The sequence below is a fragment of the Ailuropoda melanoleuca genome, chromosome 14 (assembly GCF_002007445.2).
Source record: "Ailuropoda melanoleuca isolate Jingjing chromosome 14, ASM200744v2, whole genome shotgun sequence".
NCBI classification, from domain to species: Eukaryota; Metazoa; Chordata; class Mammalia; order Carnivora; family Ursidae; genus Ailuropoda; species Ailuropoda melanoleuca.
Window position 1 is genome coordinate 71171961 of NC_048231.1, and position 12715 is coordinate 71184675.

Sequence of the window (12715 nt, forward strand, 5' to 3'; positions counted from 1 at the left end):
AATAAGTGTTTTAAATGGAGGAGCTATAAAGAAATAAAAAACTGTAGGTCGAATGCTAGCAGAGGAATATAAGTCATAGAACATAGGCAGAAATTAATGAGCATTGTGTCTTGGCTTTTCTTAAATAACACTGCAAATCAGGGGTTCTTAGCCAGGGGTGATGGATGAGCTGCGGTCCCTGCGCGCTCCCTGTAATTGTGTGCAAAGTGACCTGATAGTTTTCAGCAAGTTTTCACAGAATCTGTGATTTTCCCCCAGAGTTTAATAAATTGTATTCTCTCTTAAATATGCTATGCATTCATTAGTCACTGGGTGTGTGGTTTTTACGTAGAGGGTTTATTTTATGGAACTGACATATTCACATCTGGACCCCATGTTTTCATCTCTCCCCTCAGTCAGCCATACCTGGAACAGGACAAAACTGATCAACCCGCTTCATGGCCCAGCTCCTGAGGGGGCAGCTCCCGGGGGCCCCACGGCCCCTGAGCTTCAGCAATGGAGGTCAGGGAGAGCTGTGGCAGAGAGAAGGATACCCAATGGGGAGGGGAGGCCAGTGAGGCTCCCTGGGGTCTGAGGGTGAAGGGGGAAGTGGTGTGGAGGCTGTCATCCTCTGGCTTTTGGCTGCGAATGTCCAACAGAAACCATGGTTTTGAATAGCCTGAGGCAGATAACCCAGAGAATTCCTTAGAAAACACCTACTCATTCCTCACAGGGGAGCACAACACCTGATGTGATGTCATGCCCCTTGCAGCAAATTCTTTCAAGAAGGTCAGCTCCCCACAAGCTCCCCAGAATGGGCAGGCAGGCTCTCGCCTGGGCTCACAGCCTGGTGGGCAGGGGAGAGTCTCATCGTGGAATCATCTCCACAGTTAAGTCAAGGCTTGAAGGCTGCCCCATTTCCTAATGCATTTGGGCTAACATTTCACAGGCGAGTTCTAGAAACAAGGATTTGGCCATTGGCCTGGGAACAGAGGTGGGAAGAGAGGATGGAACACGGAGTCTAGGTGTTACTCTGGAGCTGGGGCTCTGACCTCTGCTATCACCCTGATTCAGAGAAGACATCTGAGGGCTGAAGCCATTCCCCACTCTCCCACAGGAGGGCACAGACAGACCGACAAGGACCTTTGTCTTCCAGTACTCCTGTCTTCTCCCTGACCAGGCTCCTGAAACCCGGAAGCTTACCTGCCCCCTCACATGGAAAGAGATGGAGCCCCTGGGGGGCTCTGCCCATTCTTAAAGCAGGCCACAGGGCTGAAGGGAAAGAGACAGGCTAGAGAAGAAGGTCTGTCCCAGGACAGGGGCTGATGAAAGCTCATGGCTGAGGTGCCTCTGTCTGGGGTCTCACCTCAGAAGGACCTGCTCCCTCCTTGCCACCTCTTCACTCCCAAGTCCTGGTTCCCATCCTTCCTCCTTTGGAACCCCCCCAACACACACACACACACACACACACACACACACACACACACTTTCCTTCTCAACCTTCCCCCTGACTGTCAGGGTTTGGACATCTCTCTATGTCCTAAGAGAGAGGTGGGAGCACGCCAGGAAGCTCCTCCCTCTACAAGCCCCCCCCCGCCCCACCCCGCCAGAACCCTGACTCTGAGGGCATCCTCTAGAAGGGGTTTCTCCATCCACGTAAACTGTCAATGCAGGGCAAGTTGCAGGACCAAGAGAAAATGTGTGGTGGCAAGTTGTGTGCTCGTCCTTCCTTGACTGTGGTCCCTGCCTCCACTGCCTCCTTCCCAAACACCTCACCCCCACCCCAACTTAGGACAGGTGGCCTCAGTTTCCTCCTGTTGGGGAGGAAAGGGAGACTTTCTGTTGCATCTGGGCACTACAGTCATCTCTGCCCAGGAACCAAAAGAATGGGTTTACAATGGAGATTTTCAGAGACACACCACGAGATGTTTCACAGTGTGGAACGGGGCCTCCTTGTACTGCCCCCATCACCTCCCAGAGAGTACTCCATACGGCTTAGGTTCCAGCTGAGCACCCAGGCAGCACAGGGACTCCGGGGAGGGAAGGACCAGGCCATTGCCGGGGGGCCAGCCTTGGGCCCGCGAGGCACAGCTGGCCAGATTCCAAGAAGCACAGACCACTGAAGAAGTCTTGTTTTTTGTTTTAAACTGTGCTTTATTTAGGGCTAAGCTGGAGAAAGCGTCATCCAATAGTTACAGAAGGTTACAAGGAGTTTTAGGGAGTTGAGTGTGAAAAGAGCAGTTGTACTGAACTGCAGCTGTTTTTTTTTTTTTTTTTTTTTTTACATCTGGACATCCTAAAAGGAGGAGCCAAGAGAAAGAAAAAGAAAATTTTAAAAATGATAATTAACCAACAGAATAGAAAGAAAGAAAGGAAAGGCAGGAGGCCTAAGAGGAACCAGACAGTTGTTCTAAAGCAAAAAAAAAGGGGGGAGGGATGATAGGTCCGAGAGCCCCCTGGCCTCCAGATGACCTGGACATCAATGAGAGGAGGATATCAAGGCAGAATGCCAAAGCAAGTCTTCCCAACGGTGCAAATAAATTATAATAAATATGTTATACTTTAAAATATATGTGTTCTTAAATAATTCAGTGTTTTTTTCTGATTCTGAGTTTTTTTAAGCAATGTCTTTTTAACTGCTCTAAAGTCATTTACCAAAGATAAATATCGTGCTTTCATTAAATAGTTTTCCTTGTTTTTTTTCTCTATCATTACAATTAAAAGTCCTACAAAATATGCAAATTTATTTACAGAAAAACAGAGCCGGCATCATTTAAACATCCCTGTTTTTCAAAATTCCTTGTAAACAGTTTCAGAAATTCTTCAAAGATTGTTTATTTTTCTCTCTCTTGTTTAAGGTTTTTGTGTGTGTGTGTGTTGTTTAGTTGTTTTAAGATGAATTTCCCAGGTCTCCCTTGCCCGGAAAGTCTCTGGAGCAAGCATGGAAGGCGAGTGAAGCGGCAGGTGTCGAGAGCTTGCGGAGAGCGGGCGAGCGCGCGCAGCTCCCGAGCGAAGCAGGCGAGGGCGGGCGGCGGGCCTTCCAGCGACGGCGCGGCCCCCACCGGCGGGGTGAGCGGCCGGGAGCCCGCAGGTCTGGGCGAGTCCGGCCTGGCCCTCGGGGTGCACGGCGTCCGACAGCACTCGCGGGGAGAAGGGATCGATGCTCAGTCTAAACTCTACAAAAGTACAGTCCTACAACATCTGGGATTTTAGCAGTAACGCTAACTTCTATAGGTTTTTTTTTTCCTTTTTTATTTTTTTATTTTTTGCTTTCCTCTAATTTTTCTTCTATTATATAGGTATTTTAAACTTCTCCTTTTTAAAATTCTGTACAACTATTATGATTTTAAGAGGGGGAAGAGTTAGAAGCATTTACAGACTTTTCACAACAATTATCTTGCCTTGTAAGTCCCTTTTTTCCCCTCCTTGTTTTCTCACACTTCACAGTTAAAGAGTTTTAATATTTTTGTTGCTTTCCCCAAATATCCACCAATTTGTTCATCTTAACAGCTCCATCCAGACATATAATACAGAAAACCATAGGAAAGTGTCATAGACTTGAATGAGGGTAATCAAAGCGCCTCTCAAAGTATCAAAGAACTATTATCTTGCTGTTTTAAAAGCATTGAAGCATTATTTTCCTTTTTTTTTTTTGTTTTTGCTTTTTTGTTTTTTTTTTTAATTTTTTTTTTATTACATTTTTCATAGAATCGCTCTAAGCTGTTTCAAGAACAGCCATGAGGCAGGAAGGAGGCTCTCCTCCAACCCCCTCTATTTGACATAGAGCTACACAGCTGCAATAAAAAGTTTGGTCCTTTGGTCCCTAAGTAGCTAAAGGAATGACAGATAGAGATGCTCAGTGGCGGCCTCCCAGCCGCCCCCTGGGGACCAGGCCCCGCCACACCGCTTGCCCCAGCCTGCCTCAGGCGCCCACGGGCTGGAAAAGCCCCGGGGATCGGTAAGCAGCGTCTCTTCCCACTTCCCAGCCCTTCAGCCTCCCCATCTGGTCTCAAGTTATTTTGTTTTAAAGTTGCCTTTTTTGTGTTTTTTTTCTCATTTTTCTTCATCTTCTTCTTTGTGTCATATATATTTTCCCCCAAACACATGCCCTCTGAACTCCACAGACGCTATACTTTCCTTGAAGAAATGTTACAGTCACAGAGAGTGTCTGGAGTCTTCAGCTTGATTGATATTGGCTGATATGTCAAAGGTGTCATCCAACAGTTCTCATTTATAAATATATATAGAGAGAGGTTTGTTTTTTAATGTAGCCCGTTCAGCATCCTGCCCTAAAATGAAGAAAATCAGGGCTGATTAAGCCAAGAGAGGAAATACAAAATGCATCCAAACACCAAAAGGACCCTGCCTCAGGGGTTAGGGTGGGAGCTCTGGGGGATGGCGGGAGGGAGGGGAGAGACCAGTATGAGAATTAGTCATGATCATGATACGTAAAAAAAGAAATAGACTCTTCTGTTCAGAGTAAGAAACCACTGGAGGTCTAGTGGCGATGGTTGTAGCTTGAGGTTTGGTTGTTGGGAGAGGGGTCTCGATTTGGGTTCCTTCAGAGTTGTAGAATGGGGGGGGTGGCTAGATCTAAGGGAAGAATTTGGGACTGTGGGATATGAATTCACAATTAAACCGATGTCTGGGGGATCTAGCCCAGATACAATATGTATACAGAAGCCTAGCAAACAAGACAGCAAAAATCTGGCAGCCCAGCCCCCTCCTCCCCTGCTTGAGGAAAAGAAGCAAGACATCCCTGACATGAATTTCGCCGAACCCTTGCCCAGTTTCCAGCCAACCGCTTCTTTCCCAAGGTCAGTAACTATTTGCGAGGCTATGTATATATATGTATATCTGGGTATATGTGTAGAATATATTCGCCTGCACATATGTGGATATACACGGATATGTGTGTATGTATATGCATAGATACACACATACACACACACACACAGAATGTTTTTCTCATACATGCCAGGGAACTTAGAGGAAATTCGGAACTTCAAGGGAGTGGATGGGAGAACCTAAAAAAAGTTAGAACGGATTTCATCATCAAGCTTAAACAAATTAACTCAGTTCTCGATTTTGTTTTGAATGGTGACTTTTTTTTTTTGGTGTTTTGTTTTGCTTTTAAGAAAAAAAATCATGATCTGACTAGAATCAGAAGGAGAATGCTTAATCATTGTGAATTAACAAATGAGACTCATCTCCATTATAGCAAGCAGCTTCCACTTATACATGGGGGTGACTGGTTACATCAAGAAAGTTAGAACTGCAAAGCCCCCAGTTGAGGGGACAACGTCATGCGTATATCAATCCATGCTGGCAGGTTTTTCACACTGTTGATTCAACAAACAGCAAACCGTACACAGCAGTCTAAACAATTACAACACCAAATAAAATAATAATAAAATTAAAAAACACTTGTCAAGGACCCTTTTTCAGTTGTAAACAAAAAGGTGCATTTTGCTTTTGTCAGTACTGTTTTTTCCAAACCAACCAAAAAGCCCCTCCCAGCCCCCGTCCCCCGCCTCCCCTCCCCACATTTAATCATTTAATTTAGCAGATGGCTACGATACAAACCTTACAATTGTTACCAGGCTCTCTCTCAGAGGCCTCTGGCTTTGTACTCTAGTTTTTTTGGTTTAGAATTTTTTTTTAAATCATTCTGTTACAGTAGAGATTTTGTTTTTGGTTTTCATTTTTGTTTTTCCTTTTGAAGTGAGATTTAAAATAGCCTAACTGGAAAAAGACCAGACCTAGGAAAAGTGTCAATTGAAAAAGGCCCCCAAATTTCTAGAAAAAAATAAAATCACAATATTTTCAAGTGCAAGTAAATCAACCACGCATAGATATTTTTTAAGATGTTTTCCTTATTTTTAAGAAAAAAAAATAATGGTTTGCACAGTTAAATGATCCCATGTTCAATAATTCAGGAATTCATCTTTATTTTTACTATTTTTTTTGTTCTTTTGTTTTGTTTTTTTCTCTATGTGACATCTAGAGAAGCATAAAAAACGCTGAACAAGAAAAACCAAACAACAGAAAGTAAAACCACTGCAAGCACCAAGAACAAAACAAAAATGAGCACAGCAAAAAAGATTGTGGCAGCACAAAAGTCAAGAAAATGCACGTGTGATCATGACTGGCCAATCATCAACTGATACAACATCCAAGAAAAACGCTCCAATCACAGCACCTCCACGAAACTTGACGGCAATTGTCATGCAACCGATTCTTAGCCTTGTTACATGACGCCATCATGTCACACTGTGAACTTTGAGTTGATTTGAACTTACGGATGGGGGACTGTTTTCTCCACTCTCATGTGATTACGTGAACTTTATTCCTAGCTCAGCGCGAGACTGTGGTAGATTTGACTGGCCCTGGTTGGGTTGTTGGAATTTGATTGAATGACAAAAGAAGAAAAGATTTTTATATATATTTATATATGTAGAGAGAGAGAGAGAGAAAGAAAGAAAGAGAGGACAAGAGAGTGTGGGCAAGGGGGAGGGAAGAGGCAGGGGCAGGTCGGGTGGGGTCGGGGACTGTGGGAGGGCAGGGACAGTTGGGTGGAGGGTGAAGAAGGGCAAGGAAAAGTTAAAACAAAATCAAAAGGAAAAATATTTATACAGCACCAGACCACAGCATCAATCTAAAAGCTCTGATGAGAGAACAGCAGTCAAATCATAAGAGAACTGAAAAGAACTCAAAGGATGGAGGAAGCCGGCAGACGAACGACATGGGCACATCAACACACACACACACACGCACACACACGCACACACGGTTGTTTATGCAGACACATGGTACACTGTGAACAGTAGCAGAACCTCACACAGGGCCACTAAGGGCATCCATCATGCGTCGGGAAGAGGAGGAGGGGCGTGGGCAGTTTGGCAAGAGGGCTAGGAAAAAATAAAACAGCTCCTCAAACCACCGTGGCCGGCAGGCAGATCAGGGAGCACGCTCTCTGTCTCGTATCACCCCGTTCTCTCTCCCCCGGGGGGCCACGCTCTCCGCACCCCCCAGCCTTCTGTGGCCTGCGGACCAGCAGGGGCAGCCTGTCAGGGTCACCCTGAACGGTGACTTGTATCCGAGGGGTCCATCCGCAGGGCACCGTGCTGCCGAAGTAGCACTGACAGCGACTCGGTCCTCCCGCCCCTCTGGTCCTCCTTGGCCACCCTCCCCAGAGAAGGGTGTCCTCACCGCAAGAGCACCCCCTGTGTGATGTTACGGTCCTCTCCTCTTCTGCTCTGCCTCAACCCTCTTTCCTTAGAACCTCCAGAAAACGAACACCCTCAGTGTTGAGACTGAGAGTAAACTGCATCAGTGTTACTGGCATTCTATGAATACACCTCAGCATTGCTGATTTCATTTCACGGTCACCTCACACCCTTTGCTGTGCTCCCAAGATGGCCCATGTGGCCAAAGTGATGCTGCTCCCGGGCACGTGAAGCCTTTAGAAGGCTCCACAGTGCTGACCCATGAAAGGGCCAGAAGGAAGACTACTGGGCGCCGTGCAGGGGGGGTCCACCAGGGACAGGAGTACTACGGGCCTGGGTCTCCAGTCTCCGCTGTCACTTCTGCTCCGCTGACCTCTCCTACTCTACCTCGTCCTCCTCTGTTCCCTACACCCCTGCATGTACATCTTTCTAGACCGCCCCATCTCGCAGGCCCTTACCTGCCTTCTTTACTGGTGGAGCCCTGGGTGGCTGGGGCTGAGTCCCCTCCTCTGTCAGGTATCATCACATTTTTCTACTTTGAGTTATCTTCTGCTCTCCTCACCACTTCACGGTCCTCTGCCCTAACCCGGGGATTTGGAGGTTCCCAGCCCTACCCCCTCTTCATGGTTACCTCTGAGCTTGCTCCCCAGCCCCTGCTCCCGAAGCCTCTGCACCTGGCTTATCTGCAGAGGTTTCAATCTGCCAGGCTTCTACACAGAGCAGACTTTCACTCTCAGCTTTGTGTCTTTCTTCAGGGAGTGTGGAAGGGGAGCCTGAGATCTGAAATGTCACTGTGGATAAGCTACCAAGTCGCTGAGGGGTGACTCTATTTTATGTGCATAGTCAGCCTCCGGCTTTGCCTTCACAGAGGAGCTCTTCCTCCACAGTGCCCTGCCTGCCCATCCGAGCTGGGCTCTTGCTCTTCCAACAGCAGATCTCCCGCGCTCAGACAAGGACCCACGGCGTGCCCGAGAGGTCCTGACATGCCACCCTCCCCTGCGTTTCCAACCATTTCCAAAAGAAAACCCTTAGACTCACCCAGGAGAGCCAGTGGGCTGGTCCCTTTGGGTGGGAGAAGGGGCCTATGAACTGAGGAGGGCAGTGCCTCCAGGTGTTGGCGATGGCAACTGCAATGAAGGGGCCCCCTGGGATCCCCCTCCTTCCCCCACCCCCCCACTCCTAAGCACCCCAGGGGTGCCCATTCTCCCCCACTGGACTTGCTCCTTTGCCCGCCCTCAGTTTGCCTCTAGAGGCCCTTCGTGCCTGTGGCGTCCTGGGACCTGACAATCCAAGCTGACCATCACACGGCACCTCCCCAAAGCCCGGTGTGGGGAACGTCTCTTACACACTCCTGCCCCTCACACACGCACATGCTTGGCCCGACACACAAACACGCTGTCACACTCATTCAGCCCCTCGGGAGCCTCCCCAGGGCTCTGCACGTGCCCAGCTGACTAGCTGGCTACTCTCTTAGGGAGCAGCTGGACCCTGCCTGCAGGGGTGACCCCTTCTCGGCCACCCTCTCAAAGACCCTGACAAAGCACAGCCCAAGGGGTGGCAGCAGGATCACTGACCAGCAAGGGGAGCTTGAATCAGGCCTGGGAAGTTCCAGCTCACGACCTGGGAGAGGGAATTATGGTCAGCTGAGCCAATTCAGACGCCAGGTTCTGCACACGGCTGGGCTCCGGCCAGAGGAGGCCCGGACCCAGAGCCGCCGCCCAGCCCCGTGCAGGTCAGGCCCAAAGCACCCACTCCTGCACAGCTCAGAGCAGACACGGTGCAAAGCACACTCAGAGCTACAACCCAGGGCCTAGAAGAGAGAGGACTCCCACTGAAGTCAGACACGCTGCCCAGTGTCCTCCAACCACAGAACCGGCCTTCGGCTTGGGGCCCAGCGTGTGCTCCTCATCTCTGTGGCAGGACAACGGACTTGGGTATTCTGCTCACTGGCTGTGGACCTGGCCACATGTTTGCCCGGTCTTCCTACCTTTTCTTCCTCCCTCTTAGTTTCCTGGTAAAGATTTCTTGGAGAAATCCCCACCGTAGTACAAGGTTACGAGCCCAAGCAGCCCGAGGGGCAAGGGTATCAGAGAAACCAGGAGCGGGTGGGAAGTCACACCCTCAGGAGACATCAGGATTTGGGGAGCCAACCTGACCCCACCCCACCCCACCCAGGCCGCACATTCTGGAACCAACACCCAACCACGCTCCCCACAAGCTGCCCTGCTGGGGCCCCCTCCTCCCCGAGACCTGCCACACTTCTGTTCTGACCTGGCTCTGGCCCCCGCACTGTGACTTCACCTTTACCACTGCGGGTGGCCAGCCGGGCCCTGAGATCCCTCCACCCCATCACCCCTTTGCTCCTAGCTATGGCTTGACCTCCCCACCCCACCCCCACCGGCCCCTGCCCTGCTGCTCAGGCTAGCCCTGCCCTGCTGAGCATCTAGGACTCATCATTTGCAAACACCCTTTACTGGCCTGTAAAATCGTGGGGTTTTTTAGCTGCTTTTGCACAGTTTCCTCCACCTCTTGCTGCAGTCCCCAAGCCTGCGCCTTGTCTCAGCATCTCCTTCTGTTACAGCCTCTAACAGTCTCAAGTTGGAAAGCCTGAAATCACCTTTTGTTAAAATGCTGTCTAAATGGATTAAAGGTCAACTTTATTTGTAGGAGTTATGTTATGTCATAGTTTTTCGGAAGACTGCTTAGCAGGGAGCAGCCCAGAGAAGTGAGATGTCATGACATGCCCCCTCAGATATTCAGGACAAGAATCTGGGGTGGGAGGGGTGGGGTGAGGATAGGGGGAGGGCGGGGGTTGGTGATCATTCTCCTTTACTTAAAGGCATTTAAGAGCACAGCCTCTGGCACAAGGCTCCAGCATCCAATGGAATCGTGGCTCTACCACTCAGTAGTCGATAAGCAAGTAACTTAACCCTTCATGCTCCATCTTTAAAATGGGAAGAAAGACAGTCACAGCGATCCAGTTACGCCTTAGACTTGTAACCTGTAAGAACTGTGCCTTGTGTACGGTAAGCACCACATGAAGTCTGGGTTCTGGGCTGCCTGGTCCTGGTTTTCCCTGGGGGATGAACCCCTCTGCTTTCTAAACCACGCCTCTCAAGCCCTCACTCCAGCTGTGACTGCCCGCTGGTTCTACCCCGTGGGCCACTCCTTACCTTCTGTCCCAAAGAGCAAATCTGCCTTACTTACCCCTTCTTCTGGTAATTTCTCTGACCTACAGCTTCTATCCTTGCTTGCGTTTTAGTTGCACGTAGGTCTAGGAGGCTAAGACAAGATGCTTTCACGGGAGGCACAAAACAGACCCACAGGAGCCCCTGGGAATCTCAGGGCACAGCCCTGGAGCACTCCTCCTCTTTAAAAATCCTCTGATGACCCCGACACATTAGTTTCATTAATGTGGCAATGGAAGCCCAAGAGGTCGTGCCTTCATGGCAGAGCTAAGTTTATCTATGAAAAAGGGCTCTCTGTCCAGAAAGGGCTGCTCTCACTGACCAGCCCCCCCCCCCACGCTGGACTCCTATGGAAGTGCCCCTCCTTGCAGGCTGCGTCCTGCGGTCTGGGCTTGCTGATCCAGAAGCTTCTGCGGGCAGGACGGTGACCCATTCGTATCTGCAGGCCAGTGCCAAGCCCAGGGCCGGGCCTGGGAAGGTGCCACACTCCGAATGGGTGTACGTATCTTCACACGAGCCGGAGAAGGGGGGGGGGGGGGGAGGTTCCCCTCAGGAGGCAAGAGAGGTGGCTTTTGCTTCTCCTTCTCCAGCTGTGCAGAGAGTAGAGGCTCCAACAACCTCTTTGAGTGAGTGTTGCTGCTCCCAGGTGGATGGGGGGGGAGGGTTCTGCCGGCAGTGGTGGGATCTGAAGGGAGACTGGGAAACCGGAGATCACCCCCCCACACTCCAGACTCTGAACCTCCACGTGAGTGGCTAACTGTCACGCGCTGGGCCCTGTCTTTCCCCCTACCCTCTTCATCTCGGGTCATGGCAACTCTGCTCTTCCAGTCGCTCTGGCCGAAAGCTGGGGGTCAGCCTCCACTCCTTCATCGCACCTGCCTCCAATTCATTATAAATAGCATCTGGCTCTGCCTTCCAAAAATACCAAGAACGCAACTCTCCCCTACCACACTGACTGCTGTGGCCCGGGACTGAGTGGTCCATCACCAGACTTCTGCTTGGGCTCCCACAGGCTATCAACACAGCAACCAGTGATCGCTCTGACATGCAAGTGGGTCACGCCACTCTTCTACTCAGAGCTCTCCAACGGCTCCCCGACACCCACTCCCCCTTTCAGAGGGGAGGCCTGCAGGGGCTGCATGAGGTGGTCTCCCTCACCTCTGGGGTCTCCTCTCCCGCCATGCCCCGTGCTTGCTCCCCCCCAGCCACCTTGCTCTGCTGCTCTCCAACACAACACCCCGCCCTCTCTTTGGAGCCTTTGCACTGACTGTTCCTTCAGATGAAAGACTCGCTCCTCCAGATGCTGGCGTGGCTCCCTGCCTCACCTTCTTCAAGTCTTTGCTTGAATGTCACCTACTCAACAAGGCCTACTGTAACTACCTGACTTAACTGTAACCAACAATTCTGACACACTATATAATTTACACTTTGGCCATATGTCATTGTTTATTGTCTGTCCCCCCTTCTAAGGACAAGGGTTCTTGTCAGTCTTATTCAGTGCTGAGTCCCGAGTACCTAACAGTAGCTGGTGCAGAGCACTGCTCATGGGAATGGAGGGGCAGAGGGCTGGGAGGCCTGCCTTTGACCTGTGGGTGAGCTGGGCCTACAGGAGCACCCAGCAAGGTGGGATACCAGGCTGAAGGAGGGCCTGACACATCTCCCCCATCCCCCCTTTTCCCAGGAAGCTGCTTCACCCAAGGGAACAAGTGGCCAACTGTGTCTTCAGCTGCAAGGCAGAACCCAGACTGAGCAGGAAGGGGTGACAAGTGCCCACTCCTCATGGCCTCTGGTAAAGCAGGCAGGGTAAGTGGCCCCAGTGCTAGGCCATCACCCTCCTCAGCTTCTGCCCCAGGCTGACTGAGGTGTGGAGAACTGGAGGGATGAGGGGGTCAAGTGTCTAAAGGCCACCAGCCCTCAAGGCAAGAGAGATGGGAAGGGGAGAGCCAGGGAGTCTAGGAGAAGGCCGAGGAGACGTGGACAGCTCCCCCTCCCAAACTCTCCAAGCCCTGAGCTTGCCACAGGCTCATCCCTGGGTTTTCTGGCAAACAGGATTGCTAGTGTGGACCTCCTGGATGGCCCAGGGCTCGCCCCACCTTCTCAGAACGCTTCCCTCGCTCCTGCTTCTCTGGACTCAACAACAGGGGGATGGCCACGCCCATTTCTGCCAGATGACCACAGCTCTAGGCCTGCCCCCAGGCACCAGGTGAGGAGGAGGTCGAGCTGGGCGCAGCGGGTCCAAGGCAAGCGAGGGTCCAGCTCAGGAAGGCCAGAGGAGGCGGCGGGTCCGACCGGTGTCCCTTCCCCAACCCCCCGTCCCCC

At 50.8% G+C, this 12715-nt stretch overlaps 1 long non-coding RNA gene across 1 annotated transcript; it reads right to left on the bottom strand.

Annotated features, from left to right (window-relative positions):
- Window positions 1-2112: 2112 nt before the first annotated feature.
- LOC117796083 lies at window positions 2113-8350 on the bottom strand. Its single transcript, XR_004620436.1, has 2 exons — window positions 6282-8350; window positions 2113-4268 (listed from the first exon to the last, which is right to left on the bottom strand). It is a non-coding gene; the product is annotated as an uncharacterized LOC117796083 (long non-coding RNA).
- Window positions 8351-12715: the final 4365 nt, after the last annotated feature.